At 41.7% G+C, this 26,448-nt stretch overlaps 1 long non-coding RNA gene and 1 pseudogene across 1 annotated transcript; one reads left to right on the top strand and one right to left on the bottom strand.

The window, feature by feature from the left end:
- Positions 1-543: 543 nt before the first annotated feature.
- The window catches only part of LOC105009057, a 43,830-nt pseudogene continuing 17,925 nt past the window's right edge, over positions 544-26,448 (bottom strand).
- LOC117593917 lies at positions 11,198-12,523 on the top strand. Its single transcript, XR_004575373.1, has 3 exons — positions 11,198-11,340; positions 11,490-11,772; positions 11,891-12,523. It is a non-coding gene; the product is annotated as an uncharacterized LOC117593917 (long non-coding RNA).

Raw genomic sequence — 26,448 nt, 5'->3', positions numbered from 1 at the left:
TCTATCAGGACCAAAACTTCTCTCCACAAGAACAGTTTCCTTCCAACAGCTTCCTGAACATGCCCCCGGAGCCAAACTGATTATAGCCGCTCCCCATATAACACAACCATCAACTAGACAAATCTATGACCACATTCCACATATACACACCCACAACCTTCAACTGGACAATTCTTGCACCTTATTTGTTTTTATTTCTTTTGTACAAAATTGCTTCATTAATGGACCAGAAAAAATGTGCTAGATTGTTGTGAAACTTACTTGGCAATAAAATTCTGATTCTGACTACTGGGTATAACATTTGTACTTTATCATTAAAATCTACAGTTATGGAAAAAGGGACCACTGCACCTTTTTCTTTCCTTTCCAAAAAGTCAAAAATGAAGGTTTTGAGTGAGGAACAGAAGGATTAAAATTAAGAGACCACTGTAAATGGAACCTTTCTGTTCTTCACTCAAAACATTCCTTTTCAACTTTTTTGGAAAGGAAAGAAAAGGGTGCAGTGATCTCAATTTTTTCCAGAGCTGTATATCCATCTAAACAAAAACTTGACAGAAGAAAAACATAGATGTAATTTCAATCTATTACAAATGTATTCTCTCAAAATACAGAAACATAAGTGACAATGAAATTAAACAAAGACACCCAAGATGATTCTGGTACTTTGAAACAATTGTCTTTCTTCATTTAGCAACTGAATGGTTTGATTATACATCATCATCATCATCTTCATTATATTCACTTGTACAAAATGGATGCTTATGCGCCTCAGTAACATACAAAATATGAAACAAAAGAGAGTATCACAGTCATTTTCAAGAACGATTTAATGATTCAATCCCAACAGTACCATTTTTGGTTTATGCTCTTCAAGTACCAATTCCTCTACTAGAGAGCCTTGGACAATGTTGCAAGGTACCTTGTCATCAGAAGGCGATATCCTTGGGCTGCTTGAGAGAAATGTGTCTGTCACCCTCTGAGCTTAGGGTTCACATTAGAAATCACTATGGCGTAGTACTGCATTTACATGACATATTGAAGATATACAATGGCAAAATACAAATTTAAAAAATGGTTTGTGTGCAGATTCATGAAAAAAATCCCACCAAGGCAGAATGATAGTTATTGAGAAGTGACTATTTATTTTACAGGGCTCCCGGATAAAAAACAAGGCACTCATGAATTGTGTGATACAGCCCCACATGACATCATTACTACACAGGTAAATGAATGATCAATTTCACCTTTAGAAAACGTTTCCCTTCCATGTAAAACAAAACAAGGGCAAATGGTGCCTCCTACCTGCCAAGTCCTCTCAGTACAACTGACGGCAGCTCCTTTTCAATGAAAGACAACTACTGTTACTCTCAGTTAGTTGGTCAGAAAGGCATGCAGTACCAGTGAGAAAAACAAACATGATGCTAATAACTAAATCAGTTGAAAAACACAGAACAGCTTCCCAGACGGAGTGTGTGAGAGGGAAACCAGCAGTATTAAACCAAAGAAGAGGAGCTTTCCGATGAGTCCAGCAGCATGTTTGGTGTTTAGTTAGGTGGAAAGTTGTGGGGGATTTGGGGCAACGTAAAAATATGCCAGTACCTAAAGCATTTCATGTCTTTAATGACACAGCGCCAGAATCCTTCTGAACCCTGTTCATCCCAGACTAGAACCGAGTGCCTCATCACACCGTGAGTTAGTTACCACCAAACCATAAACTACAGCGGTCAGTCTTCCAAAGACTGAAACACTCCTAAACTTCACACCAAATGGTCACTTACCTCACACACAAACACACACAGACGTCATCTGATTACATGACATCCACAAAGAACTCGCTGGGGTTGCCCATGGCAAGGTGGAAGGACTGGCGCGAGGCCGTCAGTTTGGGGGGCACAGAGCCCAGGTCACGGGTTGGGGGGGCCCCAGGTGGTCCCCCAGGGACACTGCCCGTCGGGACTCACAGTTCTCACAGTCGCTGAAGTCTCCGAAGATGTAGTAACACTGTTCTGAGAAGGTGATCTTGTTGACAGTGTGGCGGATGAATCCGGCCTTCAGCAGGTTGCTGGCGTACTTCCTGGCCTCGCGGCGGTCCTGGAAGCCCTCGATGTGGTGATACAGCCACTCGACCACATCTGAGCCTGGGTACAGAGGACAAACACGTTACCATCCTGTACACGGAGGCTTTCAGGTGAAAACTATGTACACGGAGGCTTTCAGGTGAAAACTATGTTATGGTCCTTTCTCATTCTAGAAACAGAGAACAGATACGCCTTTGGTGAGTTGTCGATGATGTTGAAACGTCACTCCCACGAGTAATAAAATGTATCAGGGCTCTCATATAAAACAAAGAATAGGGCCTTTCCTTTTTCCTCACCTCAGCTCTTATTTGGCATATGTGTTTGTTTGCTTCGTTAGTGCATATCTTGTCTCAATTCTAGCCTTTGCTAGATTCTGGAAGCCAAACTTTACATAGCGTTTGGTGGCCCAATATTTTTTTTCCATTGGCAACATTAATTCATTCATTCCATCTTCTCTTGATTTAGTTAACTTTAATCCACTTGCTAACATGTGGGTGTGTGTGTCTGTCTTTTGGTTGTATGCATATTTGTTTGCTATCGGGGCAGTTTCGGGTCCCATCAGGACATCTAGATTGTCTTTTATGACAGGTATACATGAGCAATTATTGATTTAGGCTTTATTGATTTAGACGCCTACTCACTGTGTGTCTTTGGGGTTGAGGTGAACAACACCAACTTTGATAACATGAGTAACGATGATGTGGTCCACATGCTGAGGGAGGTCATTCACAAACCAGGGTCAGTGGCACATTGGAGGGGCGTCTGGTCTGTTGGCATGACACAAAACCCCCCCTTTCTCTCTCAGGCCCATCCTCCTGACAGTGGTGAAGTGCAGGGACCCCACACCTCAGGGCTACTTCACCCTGAGTCGGGGCTTGAGGTCCGGGACACGATGTGGCTGAAGATCACCATCCCCAATGCCTTCCTGGGTGAGTTTTAGGTCCAGGTTAAGGTCGAGGACATTACAGAGAATATCGTAATGGTTACTTGGTCTTACAAGGACATGTACTCAATCAATTTATCAAAAACATTTAATAAATCCCCCACAGTCAGAAACACAAAAATAGCAACTTTATGCTGTTTAGTAAATGTTAAATGCACTGTCAATCCACCATTCAATTCTTCTTTATTGGTTGAATTATTTATTTGCCTACAGAAGAGCTACTGTTTACCCATCTCTACAGCTTCTTTCCAAAAAATAAGTCCTGCCTTGGAGCTGGCACTGGGCATAGCTGGGGCACCTCTATCACCCCCCACGTGAGTGGCAGCCGTGACTTGGGGGCCTCCGTCTGCCCCCATAGCCCCCCAGAAAAATGTATTGGGGCTGACTCACGGCGGGTCGGTGACGTCGCCTCCGTCGTCATCTCCTCCAGGGTCGTGGACCCAGGGTTGGGGATCGTCCTGGCTTCTTGTTGTCCCCACCAGCCTCTGGGAAGGCTGGAACCAGCTGACACCGCACTGGGTGCCACGCCAGAACCCCTTCCGTCTCGTCATCATCCCAACAGTCATACTCCACCTCCAAGTCATCCGATGAGATGGAGGCCAATCCCCAGTCCCCCTTCCAGGTATACCCGTCGGACGTATTGGAGGGGAGTAGCCGGAATAAGTCCAGAAACGCCGAGCTTCCTCCTGCAGCGTCTCCGGCTTCTCCCACGGCCACAGGTAGTTATCCCTGTGATCATGGCGGGTTTTGTTAGCATGCCTGCAGGTTCCTTTCCGGTCGGTCATTCTGTCTCAGTTAGTGTAGTGGTGGAGAGGAAGGAACCAGGCGCAGGCAGAGTGGCAGTCAATGTTGTAAATCTAATTGAAAATAACACTGAGCACTTCAACACGAAACAAAAACGGTACAAAACACTCACCACGTACTTGAATGCAAACGGCGACATGGAACAATGACCGACAAATGAGGGGAGCAGAGGAGCAACATTTAAACATATACTAATGACCGGATTGGGACCTGGTGTGAGTGATAATCAAAGACAAGACGCATGACAAGTTCGGCTTGTGTTCATGGATGAAAAGAAAACCAGGAAAAGCGGGAGATGACGGGGCTGTCATTCACCTTACCGTTACATATACATTGCAAAGCCACGTTTGACCGATTAGGCTGTATACTTTAGATCAGGGGCGAACAAACTAAGGCCCGCGTGTCAGAGGCAATTCCGTCCGGCCTGCCGAAGGTAATAAAATAGTTTTGAGGGGATTTAAAATAAAATATTCACCAGTCCACTGTTATACATCAGAATCTGGATTGAAATTATTTTGACATTATAATGGACCTACTGTATAAATGTTTTTTGAATTATGCCCTTTTTGGGCCTGCAAATAATTTATGATAAAGAAATTACAAAACAAATGTGTGGCCCTCAATTTCAATATCCTGTCAAAAGGTTTGCACGCCACTACTTTAGATCATTGGCATTTCCTTTTTTGTCTCTCCACACGGTCAGCAAAATTAAATGCATGAAACTCTGAGGTACTGACACAAAATATCAAGTTGTAGAATATCAATGTGCTTGATTTTTTATTTATTTTTTCTGCCATTGCATTCTTGTTTTGGACACCACCGGTGTACATAGCCAACAAAGTCTATTTCAATATAAAAGCACCATTCCCCTAGCATTACTGTTCAAGGACAATAAAGTTGAATCTGATCTAATCCTACATCGAACGTGTGCGACATTTTCATGCTAACTGTGTCACGTGGAAGTTGCTGACTACACCACCTAGGGTTTACATAGGTTCTATTCCGGATTGTGCCAGACACACAGACCAATGGATCAGTTGGAACAATTTATTAATGAATGTATAAAAGTTCAAAAAATTTATCAAAAATGGTTTAAAAATATTCAAACTGACATCCAGGATTCCAGGGTCGAGTAAGCAGGGCTGTAGAAGTGGGCACTGTCAATTTAGGGGTAGAGGGCAGAGGGCAGAGGGCAGCAGGGCTTGCGCGATGAAGTCGCCGTCTTGCGTCGCCCGGTTCTTCTTGAGGGGGGAAGAGAGTGAGCACCCATCTCTTTAGCTGCGTTAGTTAAAGGCAGATGTGGATCAGGTGGAGTGGGGGGGTCAGACATAAAGAGCTGTCAAAACGGCCAAAAAAAATTAAGTCCATACCACAAAACCAAAACAACTCGTGTGACAACGGCACAGTCCCAATACAGTGCCGCAAACATAACACAGGTTACATGTTAAGACACTGCAAATTCCTATAGATACAAACATTAACTAATAAATACCGGGTACAAATTAAATAATTCATTGATGGGAGATGGATCAAAGTGCAGTTTTAGTTGCCTTCCGTGACAACTGGACATTTCTTTCCACCATTCCACAAGGTGCCAATAATTGAGAAGGGCACATGTATAATTTGTCAATGTTTTCCTGGGGGAGTGCTGATGAAAACCTAGCCTCATCTGTGTATAATAATCATTTTCATATTGATCTGGTAAACCCAGTTAAAACAGGACATTTATGGAATACTGCCCAGCATATCTAAATGAAAAAATATTTAGCAGAGTTAAGTATAACAAAATAAATGTTACTAGGGCTGTGACGGTTATTGAAAAAATGCAAAACCGGCAGATTGCGACCGTCATAAAAATAATAAAGACAATGGTACATTATTTGAAACATTGACCTTTATGAAGGAATTTATTCAAAGCAGGTTACAATTCCAATTCCATCCCCCTGAACAGCTTGAAAAAATCTTACACCAAATGATATGGCTAAATAAAATATATATATATATATATTTGAAAATAAAACAATTTTCATTGAAACATTTTACAATGAAGGGTATCTTGTTTCTTACAGTTTTTTTGGATTGCTTAAGCACGATTTTCAAAACAGGGCCCGTGTTTTCAAAACACTACACACAATAAGCACAACCACACACCCAATTAGCAAAACACTACAGATCCTTTGCATAATTAAACACTGTTGTAAAAACTATACACTTCTGTTTAAAAAACACACTTTGTTACCATTTGAAACACACACGTTTCACATTACTATACTCTGTTTGCACGAGTTACACTCTGCTGTGATAAACCTAAAACACTTTTAGCACTTCTACTTCCCTATGATTAGAGTAGGCTACCATCAACAAAGTACAAATATAATGTAAACACACCAAACACTACACAAGACCAATGTTGCAGACTGAAGAAACTCATTCATTTCTCAACACGCCCAAAATGTTGACATTCATAATACTGTAACAAAATGTCACTTTACGTATTGTACTGTAAGTTTACTGTAAAAAAAAACTAAAACAAAAAAAACTAGACATTGTCTCTTCGCCTAGCTGGATCTGGCCAGAGAATTTCATCAACATCGCAGGCAATGTTGTCATTAGCAAGACACCTTGGAAAGAAACGTCTTGAATGACGAATCCATCCTTGCATTGCTGCTACCTCCATCTGGTCACATGGCTTGGATGAGGGGTACCTCAGCCTGGAGACGGAGATCATATACCTTCCACCGCCATGCCGAGAAGAACTCTTCTATAGGGTTGAGGAATGGAGGGTATGGTGGAAGATATAGGACGGTGAAATGTGGATGTTGCTGAAACCAGTTCTGAACCAGAGCAGAGCGGTGGAAAGACACATTGTCCCAGACAACAATGTATTGCATATGATTGATTTGATTTGCTGCTGTTATGTTGTGCAATTGGTCCAAGAATGTAAGTATGAGTGCTGTGTTGTAAGGGCCCATATGGGCATGGCGGTGGAGGACCCCATTCTGTGTAATGGCTGCACAGAGTGTTATATTACCCCCACGTTGCCCTGGGACGTTGACTATAGCCCTGTGGCCAATGATGTTTCTTCCCCTCCTTCGTGTTCTCGTCAGGTTGAACCCAGCCTCATCTATGTAAATGAACTCATGCTGGATCTCCTCTCCATTCATTCGTAAAACTTTCTGAAGAACAGTGTCAGGCAAAATTGTGTAGTTCAGTGTAGATGTAGTATACATATTACAGTACAGTAAAAGATTGAGACAGTATGCAAGATCACACTGCTAAAGTGAATACATACCTCTGCATAATCATGCCGCAGTCGTTTCACCCTTTCGGAATTGCGCTCGAAAGGCACTCGATAAATTTGCTTCATTTGAATATGTTTTTTATTTAGGATGCGTGCCAGTGTTGATGTTGAGACCTGATGGATATTGTTGAAACTGGCGTGGTTATTGACAATGTTAGTTCGGAGCTGATTGAGTGTTATAGCATTGTTGGCCAAAACCATGTTTACTATCTCCCTCTCTTGCTGTTCTGTGAACAGAGTACTGTAAGCAGTTACTGAAACCGTGCAGATGTTTTTGATATGATGATATTTTTACAATACCTATTTTCCAGTCAAAATGTTCTTATCACACTTGCCACTGTGTATCGGCTTAGATTTGTCTGTACAGTCCAGCCTCCCTCAGCGTCGGGCCATGGTGGACAACGTGGTCAACCAGTGTTGCGCGGATCTCATTTGTCAAATTCGGTCCTCTTTGAGCACCTTCTTGTCTTCCTCTTCCTCTACCTCCAGCATGGCCTCCATCTCTTCCTCTGTTGATTCCTCTTCCTCCCCTTCCTCCTCCTCCTCCTCCTCCTTGTCCTCCTCCTCGTTCTCGTTCTCGTTCTCCTCGTTCTCCTCCTCGTCTTACTCTTTCTCTGACTCTTTCCTTTGTGCTTGAAGACTGATGAACTCACCTGCTGCTTTTTATAGTGTTTATACACCTGATTGGTGTGTTTACAATTAGGCAAACAAGTGTTTGCACACCTGATGACTGTGTTGAACCAATTGGTTGGACGGTGCGGTAATTTGACAGTCAGTGCTTTGGTATTGCAAGGAAGTGACTTCATGATAGATTTTTGTGTGTAATGTATGTTAAGTGTGTTTAGTGTTTTGCAAATCACTGTGTGTAGAGTTTTGCAACAAGTGTGAAGTTGACATTGTGCTTATAGTTGTGCAAATATGGGCTGATGTTTTGCTTCTTGAGTGTAAGGTTTTGCTAATAGTGTACTTCTTTTAATTTTAGTGTGTAAGCAATCCAAAAAAACTGTAAAGACATCATGAACAAAGATAGGAATGATATGACTCAAGAGCAACTCAAACAAGCATATGGTGAAACATGCTCACTTCAGAGGTATAATCAACTTATCGCAGCCATACCAGACAAATGGAGAAAGAAAATTAAATCTCTAGAAAACAATGAATTTCCTTGTCAGTTAAAGATCATGCATGGTTAAACCGGAGTAACATAAACCATAAAATGTATCTCTCCCATCTTGCTACAAAACGTTTGACTGCAGCACCCGACAGTATTCAAAACATTTGGGAAAATCTTTAAGATATTCCAACCCCATGGCACCAAGTGTATGGACTAGCATATAAAACAACTATTGATGTGTCTCAGAGAGCCTTTCAGTTTAAATTGTTGTACAGAATTCTGGCCACCAAAAAAATGCTTAGATTATGGGGAATTGAGCAGTCGCCAGTGTGCAGACTATGTCAGGATGAAACAAAAACAATAGATTATATGTTTTGGTACCGTCCTATAGTGTCAAAATTCTGGATTAAACCAAGATTGGTTATTGTGTCACAGAGTCACCCTGGAAGTTAGTTTACAGAGAGTCGTATTGGGTGACCTGAGAGGCAATGCTCAAATCAATTGAAAACATAATTCTTCTCCTTGGTAAAACATTCCTTTTCAAGACCTGGTTACGGGGGATGCTTAGAGCCTCAACAGATTAAATATGTTGGAAAGAATCATAATAAGACAGTATAATATATTGCTGCTCGTAATGAAAACATGTTAGTCTACTGGGAAAGATGGTTGCCTCTTTGGAATCTAGAGGGATGGAACTAATGAAATAACAAGAATAAAAATAATTTGTGTATAAAAAAGTGTATATGTGTACTTGTATGCATGAAAGTATGTATGTATATGTGTAATTGTTTATAAAAATGATGGATAAATCCCATTTAAATTTCCACTGGTTATCTTGGAAAGATACATCTTTTTATTATACAACTGTGTCTGAACAGGCAACGATTTTGTTGTTGCACTCAAGTTTTTGTAGTCTGGTGTCAGGATGCTTGGGCATGTGGGTGGTGCACCTTATTTATTGTAACACATGATAAAACTGCTGGGTGCTATAGGCTGCTTGAGAAGTACTCCTGCAACATATATTACATCCTTCAGTCCTACCCAATATGTGACCTGAAGTGTGACCAGTGAAGAGGGCTGGTTAGCCAATCATGGGTAAGATCCCAACTGTGATATCGGGACAACCTAAGACAGGCACAGTCGTGCATCTGGTCACAATCCACAATAAACAAACCCGAGGTACATGTGTACATAACCCAGAAACAGGATCTGTGCTGAACAAATGGCACAATGAAAAGACAAAGGTGATTTCCAGGTCCGGGGAGGTTATCGACTGTCAGTCAGACAAATGCCCTGGATTCCCAACTGCAACACATTGTTACAGTCTCACAGGAGACTTGTGCACCAACCCACACTGCTACACATGCAGGTATCCTGTATGCGCGTTTGTGTTTTTTCCCTCCTGAATTTTCCCCAGGTGTCACTTATGTTCCTAATTATGTTCCTTGGTGTTTCCCACCTGGCAGTCATGAGTGCAGCGCCTGAATGCTGAGGTGGACCAATCAGTGGACAACCCTCCTTATTGCACCACTCTCTGGGAGACAAAAGAGTCTAGACATAGAATGTCTATATTCCACATGGACATAGGCATTCTTGAGATACATACCTTTTTTGATAGACAGACATTTTGCTCATACATCTCAGTTTGTCCTGTTTCATGTGAGTATGTATTGCTGTGGTGTTTTGTTTGGTGTTGTCTAGTCAATTTTTTACTGTGGGCTGTTTAGTCCTTTTTCGACCTGTGTTTGTTTATCCCTGTGCCCCTGGGAAAAGTATTTTTTTAGCAAGTCGCCCTTGGGCAAAACACAACCCGTAGGAAAACTTTGTCTAAAAACACTAGTTAGAACTGAGCGGACCACCAACTGTTTTTTTGTATTGGTTAGTAGTCAGCTAAGCGGTTCTTGAGGCAGGCAAGTTCAGTTAAGGGATGTTTTTACTATATTATTTCATTTCTTGGGTCCAGCTCAGCCCCTTTTCCCTAACCCCTTTACCGTGTTTTTATAATAAACGTTTTATGTTTGACGGTAGCTTTGGTTGTCTGTGTTGTTTGTTCTCACTGTTCATTTACACTGATTTGCATGAGTTTTATGTTACGGGTCTCTGTACCTTCCACCCTAGACTGCTAGAGCCACAGGGTTCGTAACACACACACCATTTGTTTTTTTGTGGGCCCTCACAACGTCTAGATATAAAAGCAAGAGACGACGCACCCCTTACATAGTATTGTGTTTGTCTGTCTGTGTTATGTGTCTGTGATTGAGTGTGAAATTATGAATTAGAAAAAGAAAAAAAGGGAAAAAAGAGGGGGTGCAGAAATGATGTATTCACCATTGACTTGGTTGACAATAATAATGACAGTATTCACCATTGACTTGGTTGACATTAATACAGTTTTTTTGGATTGCTTACACACTAAAATTAAAAGTAGTACACTATTAGCAAAACCTTACACTCAAGAAGCAAAACATCAGCCCATATTTGCACAACTATAAGCACAATGTCAACTTCACACTTGTTGCAAAACTCTACACACAGTGATTTGCAAAACACTAAACACACTTAACATACATTACACACAAACATCTGTCATGAAGTCACTTCCTTGCAATACCAAAGCACTGACTGTCAAATTACCACACCGTCCAACCAATTGGTTCAACACAGTCATCAGGTGTGCAAACACTTGTTTGCTTAATTGAAAACACACCAATCAGGTGTATAAGCACTATAAAAAGCAGCAGGTGAGTTCATCAGTCTTCAAGCACAATGGAAAGAGTCAGAGAAAGAGTAAGACGACGAGGAGGAGAACGAGGAGGAGGAGGAGGAGGAGGAGGAGGAGGACAAGGACAAGGAGGAGGAGGAAGGGGAGGAAGAGGAATCAACAGAGGAAGAGATGGAGGCCATGCTGGAGGTAGAGGTAGAGGTAGAGGAAGACAAGAAGGTACTCAAAGAGGACCGAATCTGACAAATGAGATCCGTGCAACACTGGTTGACCACGTTGTCAACCACGGCCTGACGCTGAGGGAGGCTGGACTGTACAGCCAAATCTAAGCCCATACACAGTGGCAAGTGTGATAAGAACATTTCGACTGGAAAATAGGTATTGTATAAATATCATCATATCAAAAACATCTGCACGGTTCCAGTAACTGCTTACAGTACTGTATTATATGCACTATCAGCATTTCTGTTACCTTTTCCTGTGAAATTACTGTACTACTGTATACTGTTTGTTTTTTTTCTACATAGGATTGAGGGTCAGGAACGACAAGGGGGAAGGCCTCCTATGTTCACAGAACAGCAAGAGAGGGAGATAGTAAACATGGTTTTGGCCAACAATGCTATAACACTCAATCAGCTCCGAACTAACATTGGCAATAACCACGCCAGTTTCAACAATATCCATCAGGTCTCAACATCAACACTGGCACGCATCCTAAATAAAAAACATATTCAAATGTAGCAAATTTATCGAGTGCCTTTCGAGCGCAATTCCGAAAGGGTGAAACGACTGCGGCATGATTATGCAGAGGTATGTATTCACTTTAGCAGTGTGATCTTGCATACTGTCTCATAATATTTTACTGTACTGTAATATGTATACTACATCTACACTGAACTACACAATTTTGCCTGACACTGTTCTTCAGAGAGTTTTACGAATGGATGGAGAGGAGATCCAGCATAAGTTCATTTACGTAGATGAGGCTGGGTTCAACCTGACGAGAACACGAAGGAGGGGAAGAAACATCATTGGCCACAGGGCTATAGTCAATGTCCCAGGGCAACGTGGGGGTAATATAACACTCTGTGCAGCCATTACACAGAATGGGGTCCTCCACCGCCATGCCCATATGGGCCCTTACAACACAGCACTCATACTTACATTCTTGGACCAATTGCACAACATAACAGCAGCAAATCAAATCAATATATGCAATACATTGTTGTCTGGGACAATGTGTCTTTCCACCGCTCTGCTCTGGTTCAGAACTGGTTTCAGCAACATCCACATTTCCCCGTCCTATATCTTCCACCATACTCTCCATTCCTCAACCCTATAGAAGAGTTCTTCTCGGCATGGCGGTGGAAGGTATATGATCTCCGTCTCCAGGCTGAGGTACCCCTCATCCAAGCCATGGAGGAGGCCTGTGACCAGATGGAGGTAGCAGCAATGCAAGGATGGATTCGTCATTCAAGACGTTTCTTTCCAAGGTGTCTTGCTAATGACAACATTGCCTGCGATGTTGATGAAATTCTCTGGCCAGATCCAGCTAGGCGAAGAGACAATGTCTAGTTTTTTTTGTTTTAGTTTTTTTTTACAGTAAACTTACAGTACAATATGTAAAGTGACATTTTGTTACAGTATTATGAATCTCCATGTCAACATTTTGGGCGTGTTGAGAAATAAATGAGTTTCTTCAGTCTGCAACATTGGTCTTGTGTAGTGTTTGGTGAATTTACATTATATTTGTACTTTGTTGATGGTAGCCTACTCTAATCATAGGGAAGTAGAAGTGCTAAAAGTGTTTTAGGTTTATCACAGCAGAGTGTAACTCGTACAAACAGAGTATAGTAATGTGAAACGTGTGTGTTTCATATGGTAACAAAGTGTGGTTTTTAAACAGAAGTGTATAGTTTTTACAAGAGTGTTTAATTATGCAAAGGATCTGTAGTGTTTTGCTAACTGGGTGTATGGTTGTGCTTATTGTGTGTAGTGTTTTGAAAACACGGGCCCTGTTTTGAAAATCGTGCTTAAGCAATCCAAAAAAACTGTAATTAGTTTAAAAGTTGATTCAGGAGTGCTAGCTCTGGGATACATCTAATAGATGGAAAGGCTAGGGGGTCCCCAGGAGAGGGTTGAAGACCTGTGCTTTACTCTACATTACTTTTTGGTTCATTGTGTAGTCAAGTTTCATCGGTTTTGCCGTGTTGAACCCATGAGATCGGGTTAAGGTTCACTTACTGTACTTGGAACCAAATTGTGTGTTTTTGCTGCTTTGCTTCATGGTAGTTGGAGGAAGAAAAGATGTTTTTATTCAATAAAAATTTTAACAGTGACAAAATGTTGTTTTGATTCTACACTTCCAGGAGTATGGGATTGAAACAATACAGTGAAAACAGTATACATAGTCTCCTGAATAAGGATCCAATTTGGCTAGTTTGCTTCATAGCTCTTATTTGGCATATGTGTTTGTTTACTTCTTTAGTGCATGTCTCAATTCTAGCCTTTGCTAGATTCCAAAGCCAAACTTTACGTAGCGTTTGGTGGCCAAATATTTTTTCCATTGGCAACATTAATTCAGTAAATATATGATCTATATTTACTTTATCTATATTATCTGAATATATATCTTCCCTTGAATTAGTTAACTTTCATCCACTTGCTAACATGTGGGTGTGTGTGTCTGTGTTTTTGATGTATGCATATTTGTTTGCTATCGGGGCAGTTTCGGGTCACATCAGGACATTGTCTTTTATGACAGGTATACATGAGCAATTATTGATTTAGGCTTTATTGATTTAGACGCCTACTCACTGTGTGTCTTTGGGGTTGAGGTGAATGACATAAACTTTGATAACATGAGTAACGATGATGTGGTCCACATGCTGAGGGAGATCATTCACAAACCAGGGTCAGTGGCACATTGGAGGGGCGTCTGGTCTGTTGGCATGACACTAAACCCCCCTTTCTCTCTCAGGCCCATCCTCCTGACAGAGGTGAAGTGCAGGGACCCCACACCTCAGGGCTACTTCACCCTCCCGCGCAGTGAGTAGTGGGCTTCATGCTCAGTCTTTAATACAGACCCTCTATCCATCTCTATTGTCTTTATATAACCGGGCCCGCAATGCTTTGTCCTACAAACTGCTAACAGAAGCATGATTCAGACGAATAAATGAGATCTGTGGCCTCCCTGCCTCTTTCTGTAGACGAGCCGATCCGGCCCATCGAACCGGCGGCGTGGGTGAGCCACTTTCTTTCTGGTCTCTTCAACTCCCTCTTGTATCAGCTCTCCTCGGTCCATGTCTACTTAACGGTCTTCTACTTTCTTTGTGCCTTCCTGTCGGTTTTCTTTGGCTCTGCCGTCCTTCCTCTCTACCATCTTTCATTTAACTGTTGTGTATCCATCTTTTTGTCCTCTGCCATACCTTTTAAACCTGAAACAGGAAGTCCATATGCCTTTCTTCTCTAGACTCCAGTGTTTTGTATGTTTAATGATGGCTTTCCTGACACCAGCGCCAGTGCTGGTGGATTACGACCTGTTTATATCTAATTTGAACTATGACCTCTCTCACTAGGGAGTCGGAGCAGCGGGTCAATGAGGAGTGAGGTCAGCGAGAGGCGGGGGGAGGAGGAGAGAAGTCCCCTTGTGGGGAGGCGACTCTTGCTCGGGAATCGGCAGCAAATCTGAGTACTACATGCACAGCAGCCTGAGGCGGGGCCATGGCTCGGCCACGCCCAGCAAACACAGCCACTCCTCTCAGCGCTCACATCACCACCGCATGCAGCCGCCCCCGCACATGTCCCCCTACCCCCCCGGAATGCCCCTCCCCTACAAACCCATGATGTTCATGATGGTTCCACAACATCCCCACATGGGACCACTGAACATGGTACACCCTCACCAGCACCCATCGGTCCCCATGCACGTGCGCATAGGCCCCTCCCCTGTCCCCTGGAGCACCCGGAGCCCCCCCCAACCCGTGACCTGGGCTCTGTACCCCCCAAACTGACGGCCTCGCGCCAGTCTTTCCACCTTGCCATGGGCAACCCCAGCGAGTCCTTTGTGGATTTCATGTAATCTGATGACGTGTGTGTGTGTGTGTATGTGTGTGTGTGTGTGTGTGTGTGTGTGTGAGGTAAGTGACCATTTGGTGTGAAGTTTAGGAGTGTTTCGGTCTTTGGAAGACTGACCGCTGTTGTTTTCAGCTCACAACTTGAATTCTTGGCACTCAAATGGGTTGTAACAGAAAAGCTTGCTGATTACCTATACAGAGGACCTTTTACAGTGGTCACGGACAGCAAAATCATTAACTTACCTGCTTACCACAGCCAAGTTGGATGCAACATGCTATCGCTGGTTGTCTGCCCTCTCCACCTTCAGGTTTCATTTTAAGTACCGAGCAGGGAAACGCAATCTCGATGCAGATGGCCTCTGGCGATGTCCACATGCTGAACCTGTAAATGATTTCATCTATCAAAAAGAGGAGGAGCGAATCTGTCAATTCATATGTCACCACCTACCTGAGTTTGACGAATTCACACATATCTCCTACAAAACTGTTAGTGCAGTCTGTGACAAACATCTAGTCTGCCATCCTGTAGACACAAATGAGAATGGTCCCATCAGTCCTCTTGTTGCATCTGTAGTCCCTCTAAAAAGGGGGACTTAGAACTATCAAAATACAGATGGACGCTTGTTGCGTTTCCTTCGATCTCTGTATTATGAGTGGCAAAATTACAATGACATGCATAATAACTTGCATATAATAATATTGCATTCTCTATATACATAAAACAACCCGTATTGTATTTTCTGTCAAAACACAAATAAAGATATGAGCATCAATTGGCATAAAACACTAAATCCATCCTGTTACACACAATAAACAAGATTACCTATAAATCAGAATGGATGTAATACTGTATATTATACTCTGTTCTCTATATGTAGTGCATATTAATCGCAAAAACTTCTTAGTTGTCGTAACATAATACCACTTTACACGTCATCCATTTTATGTGATAACTGCAGGCCTTTACACTTGAATACGGACGGTATAACACGTAACCCATTAACACTTTTGTACGATGGAAACTCAAATAAACATAAAACCGTGTTAGAAGATAGTAAGATTACAGCCAAACTCATCATAACAGCATAATAACACTATTTTCATTATACGAATTGTTAGAGACCCATAAAACATCATGAACTAGCAATACAGTGCATTGAGACATGCTGATGGTAGCATCGCATCGGAAACTATTCACGTTCGCCATGTGCGCCAAACTCGTCTCTTTTTCTACAATATGGGTATATAACAATTATACAAACATCCCATTTACACTTACGAACATCCTAATCGCACAAACTCATATTTGCATCACATTCTGATATTTAAGGGGCTTACCTAAAAAGGGGGACATAGAACTATTAAAATACAGACAGACGCTTGTTGCGTTTCCCTCAATCTCTGTATTATGAGTGGGGGAACGAAACCGTGCGCCTGATAATAACTCTCCATGCTCTTTCGGTACTGCACCCTAAACAAACTACATGAACCAATGAAATAACCAATCGTCACAATAATATCTGCTACACATATCTTGCCATGTCGGCTAAAGCTATTCCAGACAGCTTTGAGCACTGTGATGGTTTTCCTGTCATAACCAGTATATCAGAGGAAGATTTGAAACAACATCAGAGAGACGATCCTGCTATATGTGAATTCATCCGTTTGATGGAAACTGGGGAAACCCCTCCTCCGGCTGTTAGGATAGAGCTGCCAGACGTTCCCATAATTCTGCGACAAATGAGCAAGCTGGAAATAAAGGATGACATTCTCTACAGGAAAAGTCAGGTTGGTGAAGAAACTCAATACCAGATAGTTTTAACAGCAGAGTTTAGAGATATGGTAATGAGAAGTTTTCACGATGACATGGGTCATTTCGGGTTCGATCGAACCCTTAACCTCACACGATCCAGATTTTTCTGGCCAAGGATGGCAATTGATGTTGAGAGGAAAATAAAGAGTTGCAGTCGCTGTGTCTGTCGAAAGACCACCTGAGAAGGCTGCTCCTCTAGTTAACATTCAAGTAACGAGACCTTTTGAGTTAGTCTGTATGGACTTCTTGTCAATAGAACCAGACTGAAGCAATACAAAAGATGTCCTTGTGATCACTGATTTCTTTACAAAGTATGCATTGGCAATTCCTACTCCTAATCAGAAGGCTCGGACAGTAGCCAAATGCCTGTGAAAAACTGCACAGTGATCAAGGACCAGACTTCGAGTCTAAGATGATCAAAGAACTCTGTGATCTGGCAGGCATTACAAAAATGAGAACAACACCATATCATCCAAGGGGAAACCCTGTGGAGAGATTTAATAGGACACTTCTAAGTATGCTAGGTACACTCAAAGCAAAAGACAAAACCCACTGGCGAGACTTTGTGAAGCCATTAGTGCATGCGTATAACTGCACTACACACGAGACAACCGGGTTCACGCCGTATGAACTATTGTTTGAGCGGCAGCCTAGGTTGCCTATTGATCTTGCCTTCAATGTCTCATTGAACAATGGCAATCGGAAGTCTCACTCCCAGTATGTACGAGCTCTGGAGACCCATCTTCAAGAGAGTTACCGACTTGCTAGTAAAAATGCTGCTAAAATGTCAGGTTTGACAGACGTGTCACTGAATCCACTTTAAGTGCGGGTGATCGTGTGTTAGTCAGAAATGTACGCCTAAGAGGAAAGCACAAGCTGGCTGACAAGTGGGAAGGAACTGTGCATGTCGTTGTTAACCAGAAGGGAGACCTTCCAGTATACACTGTCAAGCCAGAGAACAAAAACGGTCCCCTCAGAACACTGCTACCATGTGGGTTCTTACCAGCTCCTGAAGAGGAACCTGCAGCTGCCTCAAGCAAACCTCAAAGGCCAAGTACACGTCAATGCCCACAACCCGATCCCGACAAGCGAGAACCAGAATCTGACGAAGAAGGAGACTGTTATGACCTAGTCTTGGAACCCACCAGTTCTACTCAGGAATACAACTTGATCATGCCTTCCAGGGAGCAATCCAATTCATTTGTTGAGCCTGCCTGTACGGATACTGCAGCAGTTTCCAACAGTGTTCCGGAGGAATCTGGTAAAGTCTCATCTGGAAATTCATCCTTACAAGAAGCAGAACACTTACCTGAAGTGGAACCCATAACCGTAAGTGACCCACCTGAAAAGGAGAGTTTACCTGAACAAATAGTAAACAGACCTGTAGAAGGAATGGAACCTGAAACAATAATGACTGAAACTGAAAATGAATCTAGAGTTCCTAATGGAGACAGAAAGTGAATCTGAACCTATGGAAAGTGAAGCAGAGATCAATGAAGAGAGTATCGACAGAGATGGAAGTATGAATACATTGAGAAGATCTTCAAGACAAAGAGGACAGACAAGAAAACTGACATATCCTGAGTTAGGGAACTCCCTAGTGACTATTGTCCAAGCTTAATTTCAAAGTTTGAGTACAGCTATCACTGCATCTTGTAACCCATTACTATATGCAAAGAGACTTGCATAGAATTAAGAGGGGAGGGTGTAACCCCGATTAAAATAGCTTAAATTGATGTCAATTTGAATAGATAATGAAATATGTGTCGTTGTATCAGCCAATCAGAATGGCTGTAGCTCTACCTGTCGAAGGGAGAGAAGGTAGAGCTACGCAAGAAGGAAGATATTAGCTAGACTGAGCCAGTGAGCGAAACCAGAGTAGCATCCAGAACATTGTTTTAAGCTCTCATATTTTATTTTTATTTTGTTTTATGTTACAATCTGTCTACATATGTGGGCTGTGGGTTATTTTGCTGTTATTTACAGTTTTTCTGGATTGCTTAAGCACGATTTTCAAAACAGGGCCCGTGTTTTCAAAACACTACACACAATACAGTTTTTTTGGATTGCTTACACACTAAAATTAAAAGAAGTACACTATTAGCAAAACCTTACACTCAAGAAGCAAAACATCAGCCCATATTTGCACAACTATAAGCACATTGTCAACTTCACACTTGTTGCAAAACTCTACACACAGTGATTTGCAAAACACTAAACACACTTAACATACATTACACACAAACATCTATCATGAAGTCACTTCCTTGCAATACCAAAGCACTGACTGTCAAATTACCGCACCGTCCAACCAATTGGTTAAACACAGTCATCAGGTGTGCAAACACTTGTTTGCTTAATTGTAAACACACCAATCAGGTGTATAAGCACTATAAAAAGCAGCAGGTGAGTTCATCGGTCTTCAAGCACAAAGGAAAGAGTCAGAGAAAGAGTAAGACGAGGAGGACAAGGAGGAGGAGGAATCAACAGAGGAAGAGATGGAGGCCATGCTGGAGGTAGAGGAAGACAAGAAGGTGCTCAAAGAGGACCGAATCTGACAAATGAGATCCGTGCAACACTGGTTGACCACGTTGTCAACCACGGCCTGACGCTGAGGGAGGCTGGACTGCGAGTACAGCCAAATCTAAGCCGATACACAGTGGCAAGTGTGATAAGAACATTTCGACTGGAAAATAGGTATTGTATGAATATCATCATATCAAAAACATCTGCACGGTTTCAGTAACTGCTTACAGTACTCTGTTTTATGCACTATCAGCACTTCTGTTACCTTTTCCTGTGAAATTACTGTACTATTGTATACTGTTTTTTATTTTTCTACATAGGATTGAGGGTCAGGAACGACAAGGGGGAAGGCCTCCTATGTTCACAGAACAGCAAGAGAGGGAGATAGTAAACATGGTTTTGGCCAACAATGCTATAACACTCAATCAGCTCCGAACTAACATTATCAATAACCACGCCAGTTTCAACAATATCCATCAGGTCTCAACATCAACACTGGCACGCATCCTAAATAAAAACCATATTCAAATGAAGCAAATTTATCGAGTGCCTTTCGAGCGCAATTCCGAAAGGGTGAAACGACTGCGGCATGATTATGCAGAGGTATGTATTCACTTTAGCAGTGTGATCTTGCATACTGTCTCAATCTTTTACTGTACTGTAATATGTATACTACATCTACACTGAACTACACAATTTTGCCTGACACTGTTCTTCAGAGAGTTTTACGAATGGATGGTGAGTATGGTGGAAGATATAGGACGGTGAAATGTGGATGTTGCTGAAACCAGTTCTGAACCAAAGCAGAACGGTGGAAAGACACATTGTCCCAGACAACAATGTATTGCATATGATCGATTTGATTTGCTGCTGTTATGTTGTGCAATTGGTCCAAGAATGTAAGCATGAGTGTGGTGTTGTAAGGGCCCATATGGGCATGGCGGTGGAGGACCCCATTCTGTGTAATGGCTGCACAGAGTGTTATATTACCCCCACGTTGCCCTGGGACGTTGACTATAGCCCTGTGGCCAATGATGTTTCTTCCCCTCCTTCGTGTGCTCGTCAGGTTGAACCCAGCCTCATCTACGTAAATGAACTCATGCTGGATCTCCTCTCCATCCATTCGTAAAAGTCTCTGAAGAACAGTGTCAGGCAAAATTGTGTAATTCAGTGTAGATGTAGTATACATGTTACAGTACAGTAAAATATTGAGACAGTATGCAAGATCACACTGCTAATACTGTAACAAAATGTCACTTTACATATTGTACTGTAAGTTTACTGTAAAAAAATTAACTCAGTGTTGCGCGGATCTCATTTGTCAGATTCGGTCCTCTTTGAGCACCTTCTTGTCTTCCTCTTCCTCTACCTCTACCTCCAGCATGGCCTCCCTTCCTTTGTTGATTCCTCCTCTGTTTATTCTTCTTCCTTCCCTTCCTTGTCCTCCTCCTCGTTCTCCTCGTTCTCCTCCTCGTCTTACTCTTACTCTGACTCTTTCCATTGTGCTTGAAGACAGATTAACTCACCTGCTGCTTTTTATAGTGCTTATACACCTGATTGGTGTGTTTACAATTAAGCAAACAAGTGTTTGCACACCTGATGACTGTGTTTAACCAATTGGTTGGACGGTGTGGTAATTTGACAGTCAGTGCTTTGGTATTGCAAGGAAGTGACTTCATGATAGATGTTTGTGTGTAATGTATGTTAAGTGTGTTTAGTGTTTTGCAAATCACTGTGTGTAGAGTTTTGCAACAAGTGTGAAGTTGACAATGTGCTTATAGTTGTGCAAATAAGGGCTGATGTTTTGCTTCTTGAGTGTAAGGTTTTGCTAATAGTGTACTACTTTTAATTTTAGTGTGTAAGCAATCAAAAAAAACTGTAATAAGTTGACCGAAAGTTAGAAGCCATGTTATGTGCTGCAAGCAGACGGTAAAGATGGCGAGCCTCCCGTGAGAAGATCCACGATTGATAATCACATTGCATTCGTGTGATTCACCTGCGTGATGTACAAGGACACCAACTCATACATCCTTGTTGTGGTGGGAAAATTCTTTGATGCGAGTGGAGTTGTTGGACTTTGGATTACGGTAAGAGTGGACTCACTTTAAACCCACAACTTATTTTCTTTCTTTTTTTTCTTCTGCGTCACACCACGTGGAAATGGTATGGACTGCACAACGTGGTCGCTAGCAAGACTTGGCACTTCTTGAAAGAGAAACTTATATCCCCTTAGCGACTAAAAAAAGCGACTAGCGACAAATCTAGCAACTTTTTGTTGTGTTATTGGAGACTTGTTCTTACTCTTCTCAACGAGCAGCGGGTGGCGCCGTGGGCCCCTCCCCCATCTGAAAGTACTCACAGGCGGCCCAGTCCTCGCACAGCAGTTTCTCCGAGCTGCAGTCAGAGCAGGAGATGTTAACTCCTCGCGTCCAGACTGAAAATGAATCGCGCATGCGGGAAGCCCCCGCTGGCTTTTTTTTGCTCAGGTGATTATTTCTTGTACATTTGTATATACGCATGTATATTCTTTTCCCCAATGAGAGTTTTGTATGTTAAAAAAGAAAAAATCCATTCATGATGCTGATGGGAAATTATGCAAATTAGGCGATGACGTCATGTAGCGACTTCTAGCGACTTTTAGGACAGCCAATAGCGACTTTCCTTACTGAGGAGTTGGCAACACTGTCTACTACCAGTAGTAAGTGCTAGAAGTGGGTGATTGTTGTAATCTTTTCCGTCGTAACTCGTGTTCATTTTATGGACCGTGGTAAATGTAGTTATACGTTTTTTATGGATAATATAGATATGAACATATTTTCACACATTACATAAACCATAATGATGAGAATTTCAATAGCATCCTGATCATATGACCTAGATGCTTCAAATCATTCTTATTATCTTCAGAGGGAAGACTCACACATTGCACAGCCTTTGGTTTCCTTATTAATGGTTACTGCACTGTAATTATATTAACAAATTGGATTATGTATATTATCTTTTGAATAATGTATATTACTTAGCCTATTGTTCATGCAAATCACTAGTTACATGAATGGATGTCCTGCATCAACATTAACAAAATTAATGTACAGTACAAAACTGTATGTTCCTGCAAAAAACTTTGACAGTAACTTGACTTATTTTTTCTAATCATGGAAAAGTCTGTCCAAGACACCATTAAAATGGCATATAGCTTTACCAGTGGTGTCACTCTATAATTTTGAGGTGAATCTTAAGTGACTCTGAAGTGCAATTACCTCTATGACTCCATATTTCCAATTTGTATTATGATTTTTTTTAAATGATTGACCAAGTCACCATTGAGATATTCTCTTCATTGTGCTCGACCTTTAACCTGGACCTAAAACTCACCCAGGAAGGCATTGGGGATAGTGATCTTCAGCCACATCCTGTCCCGGACCTAAAGCCCCGACTCAGGGGATGCCATGGCCTTAGCAACTGACGCCATGTCAGAGTGGAGGGACATGTTGAAGTCATCAAAAAAAAGAAAAGCAGAATGGAAAAAAAACTGTATTGGAGTACTGACGTTCTGTTTCGGTGACCGAGGACGACGAGGTGATGGTGCTGAGAGCGGAGCTGCCGGTGTAGGGAGGGTAGACCCCCGTCAGGGCCACCGAGTGGCTCACCCACGCCGCCGGGTCGATGGGCCGGATCGGCCATGCCAGGGTGCTCACTGTGTTGCTCCATGTCCTCCCTGATCCAGGGTCGCTCTCTCCTGAAGGACACCACCGACTCGGTCTCCGTCTGGTCGTCCAGGTTCTCCACACTGCCTGCTGCGTTCGGACTGCATATGGAGGAGAAGGGAAGAACATCAGTTGGGACACTGTTGGAATTCCACCCATTACAGGCGTCTATTCAGTCATCCGCTACAGGCGTCCATTCAGTCATCCGCTACAGGCGTACATTCAGTCATCCGCTACAGGCGTCTATTCAGTCATCCGCTACAGGCGTCCGTTCAGTCATCCGCTACAGGCGTCCGTTCAGTCATCCGCTATAGGCGTCTATTCAGTCATCCGCTACAGGCGTCCGTTCAGTCATCTGCTACAGGCGTCCGTTCAGTCATCTGCTACAGGCGTCCGTTCAGTCATCTGCTACAGGCGTCCGTTCAGTCATCCGCTACAGGCGTCTGTTCAGTCATCCGCTACAGGCGTCCATTCAGTCATCCGCTACAGGCGTCCGTTCAGTCATCTGCTACAGGCGTCCATTCAGTCATCCGCTATAGGCGTCCATTCAGTCATCCACTACAGGCGTCTTCTTGATCTTTAATTCATCTGCATCATGATTGTCAGATATCAGCAACCAATTCCTAATGGAAAGGCTAGAATCAAGAAAAGACATTGCCAGCTCTCTTGTACATGCACTAAAGAAACAGACAAACACATATACCCAATAAGAGATTAAAAGACCACTGCACCTTTTTCTTTCCTTTCCAAAAAAAGTAGAAAAGGTAGGTTTTGAGTGAGAAACAGAAGCATTCAATTTGCATTGGTCTCTTAATTTTTACCTTCTAAACCTTTTAAAAACAATTTATGATAGGAAAGAAAAAGGTGCAGTTGTCTCTTAATTTTTCCGGAGCTGTATTTCATTTGCTCAACGTTTACAGTGTGATGTGTACCTTGGTCAGTTGTGCAATATCTGGTAAATTTGTCTGAGGAGACTACTCTACTATTCTGATTTAAGTATATTTAAAAAGGACACGCTATTCGGTTCTGAGTGCAGTGAACCTTTTCCTGATCGCATGGGTTCAACATGGTAAATTAAATCAGACAGAGAGAAATGTGGCTACACGACAAACCAAAATTACACAAGTCAGTAAACAGTGTAAACACACCAAACATGATTTCAGGAAGTGACAGCCCAGCAGTTTCAGAATCAATTGGCACAAATACAGACAAAAAGCAAATGTGGATAATTTAGGCTTTTTTGCATTTTAATGTGACATGAGCTGCATGAAAATGTACTAATTTAAACCACATTTTCTGCATTTTCGAGTGATTTAATTCTTATGTTGTTTCTCCACAGTGTCTAAAGCTGCAGTGCTATGCTAACCTGAAGGCTACTCATTCACACATGGTTGCTGCATTTTGTTAGGGTTACCCATGAGGTTTATTAACAGAATACCAAGATGTAGGTTACATTGCCCCTGATCTGACCCTCGTCAAGAGAGTAGCAACACTCTTGTATGGTGAAACTATGTCGTTTGTGACCTATCAATATACATTTGTTTAGAAGATACATGGTTTCTAGTTATTGTACTGTACTATTCAGAGTTGTTTCGTGTTGTTGAAATAGTATCCCCTGCTTTAGGTCATTGGCATTTCCTTTGTTTTCTCTCCACACGGTCGTCAAGATTAAAGGCATGAAACTCTGAGGTACCGACACAACCAAATGTTACATTTAAAGCAAGTGTAGAATTTCAATGTGCTTGATTTTCTGGATTTCTTTTCTGCTATTGCATTCTCATTTTGGAAACCACTGGTGTTTATAGCCAACAAAGTCCATTTCAACATAAAAGCACCACTCCCCTAGCTTTAGCTTAACCATCGTGAACGGCAGTGGTATGAGTCAATAAGTAACAATAAGTACAACACCAATTCAAGAACAGAAAGGAGCATCTATCCATGCTGGTAAGACGTTATTTACAGCATCACAACAGATTTACTGTTAAGTGTATGAAGGCCTTCCATTATTATTGGTACCCTTGGTCGACTGGGAGTAAATGTCACTGTTGTTAATCTGCTTCATTTTACATTTAAAACAAATCTAACATTTCAGCCAAAATTGTTCATTTATTAATTTATGGAATACTAAGGCTATACAAATGAAAAAATATATAAAAGAGTTAAGTGTAACAAAAACGTTACTAGGGCTGTGACGGTAACTGAAAAAACACAAAACTGGCAGTTATGTTATATGAAAATATAACAGCCAAAACCATTTAGAATTGTGATTCCTTTTTTTAACAAGATTGAATCGATATTCTGATCTCTAGAATCAATGTTTATTTTCACTGCTCAAAAAAATGAAGGGAACTATATTAGTTAATATAGTAAACAATCTAATCTGTACATTTTATGTTTAATGACCGTTCCAATGTTATTCTTGTCTGTTCTTTTCACAGACTATATTGTTAACTATATTGCCTTATACATTTCAATTATGGCTTTTATTGTGATGCCAGCATAATATCCTGCTGCTAAAATAAGCCTTGAATGGTCATCACTAGTTATCGTCACCTATATTGATAGATAGTGTATCTATGTCATTCACAAATGGCTAATTAGCTGTTAAAATGGCCAGTGGCAAAAGTCATACAGTTCATATATATTATAAGTGGTGGAGGTATACTTAATAAGAAACGTTACTCATTTTAACACTTGTTTACGATGCCTGACAAAATAGTTGGTGGTGTAGTGGTTAACAACATGCCTTTTACGTGTTCGATTCTTGAAGTGGCATCATTTTCTATTGCAGGCCATCTGAACTAGGCTTGCCTGGTTTCTTGTTTAAGATGTATTACAATGCTTATTTCACAATCTGCAATAGCCTATAAGATTCCAGCGGGTGATACCCTATTTTCTTAGGTTCCTGCTTTGGATGTGTGCAATATTTTCATGCTTCTACATCAGATGCAACAGCATTATGACAAGCACTGGTTTGTGATGTTATAACCAAATAATTTTTATAAACCCTGGGAAACCCATCAGACTTTGTGTTTGGATGTCAACATAACCATTTTAAAAATAAGATCAAATGTTTTGTTAAAAACTGCAGCACATACTAACAGATGAGTCAACAAAATTAAATCACTGTCACAGCCCTACATGTTACTATTTTCAAATATTGTCATTGTTTTCCAAAGTTATTGAGTAAACTCCTACTGTATTTGTCTTCTTGTCCAACCCAACCCCCAACCCCCCCCCCCCAGATTTGCTGTCATGGGTACCAAAAAGTTCCTCATCTTAGTGGTCTGTATACTTCTACACAGCTGCTTTTCACAAGCATCACATGCTATGACATGTTTTTACATGACAAAACCTCCATGCA

Source organism: Esox lucius, chromosome 24, assembly GCF_011004845.1.
Source record: "Esox lucius isolate fEsoLuc1 chromosome 24, fEsoLuc1.pri, whole genome shotgun sequence".
NCBI classification, from domain to species: Eukaryota; Metazoa; Chordata; class Actinopteri; order Esociformes; family Esocidae; genus Esox; species Esox lucius.
Note: the sequence above shows the minus strand (reverse complement) of the source record. Positions and strands in the feature narration are given on the sequence as shown.